The sequence below is a fragment of the Harmonia axyridis genome, chromosome X, assembly GCF_914767665.1.
Source record: "Harmonia axyridis chromosome X, icHarAxyr1.1, whole genome shotgun sequence".
NCBI lineage: Eukaryota > Metazoa > Arthropoda > Insecta > Coleoptera > Coccinellidae > Harmonia > Harmonia axyridis.
In genome coordinates, this window is record NC_059508.1 from 30,725,928 (window position 1) to 30,733,427 (window position 7,500).

Below are 7,500 nucleotides of genomic sequence, written 5' to 3' on the forward strand. Positions count from 1 at the left end.
AACAATTCACGATGAATCAATCAGAAAGGTAGATATGTTTGACGAAATCGGACATGAGAGAGAAATACGAATAACTCACAAGGGTAAATGTCATCAAATGCATCAGACTATGTGATGAGTAAAATGAAAGATGCACACGATAATTTTAGCTTAAACCATGCCGGAAAGTCGACTTCACGTCGTGCATCGGTACAAAGTTATTCAAGGGGCAAAATAAATTCACGAGAGTAGGTCCGATTACCGCTGGATCAGACGACGATCGTAACTTGTTGGATACGAATGTATCCGATGTATGTACGTCGTCCCTCTCTGATCTGTAGTAAGTGGGCCTACCCAAGATGCACACGATAATTTTAGCTTAAACCATGCCGAAAAGTCGACTTCACGTCGTGCATCGGTACAAAATTATTCAAGGGGCAAAATAAATTCACGAGAGTAGGTCCGATTACCGCTGGATCAGACGACGATCGTAACTTGTTGGATACAAATGTATCCGATGTATGTACGTCGTCCCTCTCTGATCTACGGTACGTGGACCGACCCAAGATGCACACGATAATTTTAGCTAACTTCATGCCGAAAAGTCGGTTCACGTCATGCATCGGTATCTTAAATCGCGCCGTAAAGTCGTTCACGTCATGCATCGGTATCTTAAATCGCGCCGAAAAGTCGGCTCACGTCATGCATCGGCGTCTTTTTTTTGTGCCACCGATGCATGACGTGAACGACTTTTCGGCTCGATTTAAGATACCGATGCATGACGTGAACGACTTTACGGCGCGATTTAAGATACCGATGCATGACGTGAACGACTTTTCGGCGCGATTTAAGATACCGATGCATGACTGTGAACGACTTTACGGCGCGATTTAAAGCTATACCGATGCATGACGTAAACAAGATCACACCGATGCAGCACGTTAACATTAAAGCCCGCCTAATCCGATCGATGGAGGCCGTCTCGAGTGTCCAACTTGCTCACAAGAGCCGAGAAACAAACCGATGCATCACGTAGACAAGATCGTACCGAATGTTAACACAATCCAAAAGGAAATAATCTTAGATGAATATCGATTCTGATTATTGATTTTTCTTTCGCGATATTGATAGAAGACATCTGAATGAATTTCGAATTAATTCCGAAATCAAAAAAATATTTTCAATAAATTTTTTTTCTAGAGTACCTCGGTCTTTTCTATTTTTTTTCCAAGTTTCGTACGTCAATCAACATACATCCCAGAAAAAATCATCTCTCTAACTATCCTGGTTCAAAAGTTGTATCGGAACTTTTCACGTCGAAAAAGAACATAGGCGAAAAAGGACGTGAACATTATTCCTTATAAAAATCAAACCCGACCATGGATTTTGATTCTGATTGTTGATTATCGCTATTAGAACACATTAGGAGGCAACCAAATCAAATTTGAGAAAATTCCACAATCAGAAAATTTTTTTCGAAAAAAAAAAAAAAATTCGAGAACACCTCGGTCATGGCAAGTTATTTCCCACAATCCATTCCCCAATCAACGTACATCCCAGAAAAAATCATCTCTCTAACTATCCTAGTTCAAAAGTTGTATCGGAACATTTTCACGTCGAAAATATATCTCTAAGTCCAGACCGATGCACCACGTAATCTCGGGCAGACCGATGCACAACGTAAATGACGATCGGGACCGGGGCGATCGGTCGTATCTGACACCGCCGGCTCGGTTCTAACATCGTCAATGAGTCGGGGTTGTAAAAAAGGACGTGAACATTTTTCCTTATAAAAATCAAACCCGACCATGGATTTTGATTCTGATTGTTGATTATCGCTACTAGAACATATAAGGAGGCAACCAAATCAAATTTGAGAAAATTCCACGATCAGAAAATTTTTTTCGAAAAAAAAAAAAAATCGTAATCACCTCGGTCATGGCGAGTTATTTTCCGTATTTCATTCCACAATCAACGTACAACATAGAAGAAATCATCTCTCTAACTATCCTGGTTCAAAAGTTGTATCGGAACATTTCACGTCGTAATATCTCGCCAAGTCCAGACCTCGGCGATAGGTAGTATCTGACACCGTCCGCTCGGGACTGACATCGACTTGGACTCGGGCTGATGATGGGGAGGCGTTTAAGGACGTGAACATTTTTCCTTATAAAAATTAAAGTCGACAATGAATATTGATTCTGATTACTGATTTACGCTTTAAAAACACATTAGAAGGCAACCAAATCGAATTTGAGGAAATTCCACGATCAGAAAATTTTTTTCGAAAAAAAAAAAAATCCGAAAAATATTTTTCGATTCCGATTACTGATTTACTCTTTTAGAACACATTAGGAGGCAACCAAATCAAATTTGAGAAAATTCCACAATCAGAAAATTTTTTTCGAAAAAAAAAAAAATTCGAGGACACCTCGGTCATGGCAAGTTATTTCCCACAATCCATTCCCCGATCCACGTACATCCCAGAAAAAATCATCTCTCTAACTATCCTGGTTCAAAAGTTGTATCGGAACATTTTCACGTCGAAAATATATCTCTAAGTCCAAACCGATGCACCACGTAAACTAGGGCAGACCGATGCACCACGTAATATCGGGCAGACCGATGCAGAACGTAAACTCGATCATACCGATGCTTCACGTAATCTCGATCTTACCGATGCACCACGTAAACAAGGGCAGACCGATGCAGAACGTAAAGTAGATCTTACCGATGCACCACGTAATCTCGATCTTACCGATGCACCACGTAATCTCCATCTTACCGATGCACCACGTGAACTGGATCTTACCGATGCAGAACGTGAATTGGATCTTACCGATGCAGAACGTGAATTGGATCTTACCGATGCACCACGTAAACTCGATCATACCGATGCACCACGTAATCTCGGGCAGACCGATGCACAACGTAAATGACGATCGGGACCGGGGCGATCGGTCGTATCTGACACCGCCGGCTCGGTTCTAACATCGTCAATGAGTCGGGGTTGTAAAAAAGGACGTGAACATTTTTCCTTATAAAAATCAAACCCGACCATGGATTTTGATTCTGATTGTTGATTATCGCTACTAGAACATATAAGGAGGCAACCAAATCAAATTTGAGAAAATTCCACGATCAGAAAATTTTTTTCGAAAAAAAAAAAAAATCGTAATCACCTCGGTCATGGCGAGTTATTTTCCGTATTTCATTCCACAATCAACGTACAACATAGAAGAAATCATCTCTCTAACTATCCTGGTTCAAAAGTTGTATCGGAACATTTCACGTCGTAATATCTCGCCAAGTCCAGACCTCGGCGATAGGTAGTATCTGACACCGTCCGCTCGGGACTGACATCGACTTGGACTCGGGCTGATGATGGGGAGGCGTTTAAGGACGTGAACATTTTTCCTTATAAAAATTAAAGTCGACAATGAATATTGATTCTGATTACTGATTTACGCTTTAAAAACACATTAGAAGGCAACCAAATCGAATTTGAGGAAATTCCACGATCAGAAAATTTTTTTCGAAAAAAAAAAAAATCCGAAAAATATTTTTCGATTCCGATTACTGATTTACTCTTTTAGAACACATTAGGAGGCAACCAAATCAAATTTGAGAAAATTCCACAATCAGAAAATTTTTTTCGAAAAAAAAAAAAATTCGAGGACACCTCGGTCATGGCAAGTTATTTCCCACAATCCATTCCCCGATCCACGTACATCCCAGAAAAAATCATCTCTCTAACTATCCTGGTTCAAAAGTTGTATCGGAACATTTTCACGTCGAAAATATATCTCTAAGTCCAAACCGATGCACCACGTAAACTAGGGCAGACCGATGCACCACGTAATATCGGGCAGACCGATGCAGAACGTAAACTCGATCATACCGATGCTTCACGTAATCTCGATCTTACCGATGCACCACGTAAACAAGGGCAGACCGATGCAGAACGTAAAGTAGATCTTACCGATGCACCACGTAATCTCGATCTTACCGATGCACCACGTAATCTCCATCTTACCGATGCACCACGTGAACTGGATCTTACCGATGCACCACGTAATCTCAATCTTACCGATGCACCACGTGAACTGGATCTTACCGATGCAGAACGTGAATTGGATCTTACCGATGCACCACGTAAACTCGATCTTACCGATGCACCACGTAATCTCGATCTTACCGATGCACCACGTGAACTGGATCTTACCGATGCAGAACGTGAATTGGATCTTACCGATGCACCACGTAAACTCGATCTTACCGATGCACCACGTAATCTCGATCTTACCGATGCACCACGTGAACTGGATCTTACCGATGCAGAACGTGAATTGGATCTTACCGATGCACCACGTAAACTCGATCTTACCGATGCACCACGTAATCTCAATCTTACCGATGCACCACGTGAACTGGATCTTACCGATGCAGAACGTGAATTGGATCTTACCGATGCACCACGTAAACTCGATCTTACCGATGCACCACGTAATCTCGATCTTACCGATGCACCACGTGAACTGGATCTTACCGATGCAGAACGTGAATTGGATCTTACCGATGCACCACGTAAACTCGATCTTACCGATGCACCACGTAATCTCAATCTTACCGATGCATCACGTAATCTCGATCTTACCGATGCAGAACGTAAACTCGATCATACCGATGCACCACGTTATCTCGGCAGACCGATGCAGAACGTAAAAAAAAAGCTTACAGCACGCGGTGTTCCCAAGCGGTCACCCATCCAAGTACTAACCGCGCCCGACGCTGCTTGGCTTCAGTGTTCTGACGAGAACTGGCAATTTCAGCGTGGTATGGCCGTAAACAACAAATATAGCGATATTTTCTATGATATCTCACTTTTTGGGAGCGGAAAGGACGTGAACGTTTTTCCTTATAAAAAATGAAATAACTTTTGGATATTAATTCTGATTGTTGATTTAAGTTTTAAGAACACATTAGGACATATCTCAATGAAATTTGAGGGATTTCCGAAATCGAAAAATATTTTTCGAAAAAAAAAAAAAATCCCAGAAGACCTCGGTCATCTCAAGTTTATTTCCATATTCTATTACACAATCAACGTACATCACAAAAGGAACCATCTCTCTAACTATCACAGTTAAATTTTTGTATCGGAACATTTCACGTCGGAATATCTCGCTAAGTCCAGACCGGGGAGATCGGTCGCATTTGACACCGTCCGCTCCGGTCTAACATCGTCTTGGAGTCGGGGTAACGATGGAGAGGCGTTTAAGGACGTGAACATTTTTCCTTATAAAAATTAAAGTCGACAATGAATATTGATTCTGATTACTGATTTACTCTTTTAGTACACATTAGAAGGCAACGCAATCAGATTTGAGGAAATTTCAAGATCAGAAAATTTTTTTCGAAAAAAAAAAAAATTCAAGAACACCTGGGTCATGGCAAGTTATTTCCCACAATCCATTCCACAATCAACGTACAACATAGAAGAAATCATCTCTCTAACTATCCTGGTTCAAAAGTTGTATCGGAACATTTCACGTCGAAATACCTCGCCAAGTCCAGACCGGGGCGATAGGTAGTATCTGACACCGTCCGCTCGGGACTGACATCGACTTGGACTCGGGCTAATGATGGGGAGGCGTTTAAGGACGTGAACATTTTTCCTTATAAAAATTAAAGTCGACAATGAATATTGATTCTGATTACTGATTTACGCTTTAAAAACACATTAGAAGGCAACCAAATCAAATTTGAGGAAATTCCAAAATCAGAAAATTTTTTTTCAAAAAAAAAAAAATCCGAAAAATATTTTTCGATTCTGATTACTGATTTACTCTTTTAGAACACATTAGAAGGCAACGAAATCAAATTTGAGTGAAATCCAAAATCAGAAAATATTTTTCGAAAAAAAAAAAAAATTCGAGAACACCTCGGTCATGGCAAGTTATTTTCCACAATCCATTCCCCAATCAACGTACATCCCAGAAAAAATCATCTCTCTAACTATCCTGGTTCAAAAGTTGTATCGGAACATTTTCACGTCGAAAATATATCTCAGAGTCCAGACCGATGCAGAACGTAAACTCGATCATACCGATGCTTCACGTAATCTCGATCTTACCGATGCACAACGTAAACTAGATCACACCGATGCAGAACGTAAACTCGATCATACCGATGCACCACGTAAACTCAGGTAGACCGATGCAGAACGTGAACTCGATCTTACCGATGCACCACGTAATCTCGATCTTACCGATGCACCACGTAAACTCGGGCAGACCGATGCAGAACGTGAACTCGATCTTACCGATGCACCACGTAAACTAGGGCTGACCGATGCATCACGTAAACGACGATCGAGAGGCGCGAAAGGACGTGAACGTTTTTCATTATAAAAATTGAAATAAATGATAAATAATGATTCTGATTGTTGGTTATCATTTTTAATAAGCATTAGGAGGCAACCAAATGAAATTTGAGGAAATTCCGATAATAGAAAATTTTTTCGAAAAAAAAAAAAAATTCATGAAATCCTCGGTCATCGCAAAATATTTACCATATTCTGTTCGATAATCAACGTATATTTAAGAAGGAATCATATCTGTATCTATCTTGGTTCAAATTTTGTATCGGAACATTTTGACCAAAGTCCGAGCTTCGGCCGAAACAGACACCGCTGACCTGGCCTATCGATCGACCGAGAGTCGGGGATAGAGCGTAAGTGTTGTCTGGAGGGGAACCCTGTGCTCTCCTGACATATATAGGGAAGGTGGTCGCGTTGGGCGATGCAGAACGTTTGGATCGGGAATTATATTTTTGGTTCAGCTATTGGAATATGGTTTATTGTTGGTATATATTGGCGAAATAACGTTCTTACTGACTGGGGATATTCATAAAAATGAGTCCGGAGATTTTCAGATCGAAGTCCGAGTGATCCGACTTGGAAGGCGTGTTGGGTGGGTCGAGATGGCTTAGATAGATCAGACGAGGCGGGCTAAGTGTTGACGTCATGCATCGGTCCATTTTCAGATTGAGTCCGAGTAATCCGACTTTGAAAGAGTGTTGGGTGCGTCGAGACTGTTTAGATAGATCGGACGAGGCGGACTAGGTGTTAACGACATGCATCGGTATATTTTCTGATCGGAGTCCGAAGAAATCGGCCCTAGTAGGCGCAGCGGACGGTCGAGACGGCCTCGGTGGGTCGGATCGATCGGGAAAAGTTTGCTAAATCGTGTCTGGAGGGGAACCTTGGGTTCTCCTGACATATATAGGGGATAAGGTTTGGGTGAACGATTCTTCACGTAAAAGTTGAGTAATTTATTTTTCGATAAGCTTTTGGATATTGATGAGAAGTATATGTATATCTTCGATTAAAAGAATTCTTACCGTCTCCATGTATATTATATTAGATATATAAGAAATAGTTAACGTGATGCATCGGCCGATTTCCGGATCGGAGTTCGAGAGATGCGACTTTCGATGCGCGATGGGTGGTTCGAGACG

General features: G+C 41.2%; 1 non-coding gene across 1 annotated transcript; it reads right to left on the minus strand.

The window, feature by feature from the left end:
- Positions 1-4,710: 4,710 nt before the first annotated feature.
- Positions 4,711-4,829, minus strand: LOC123688511. The gene has a single exon (XR_006750026.1). It is a non-coding gene; the product is annotated as a 5S ribosomal RNA (ribosomal RNA).
- Positions 4,830-7,500: the final 2,671 nt, after the last annotated feature.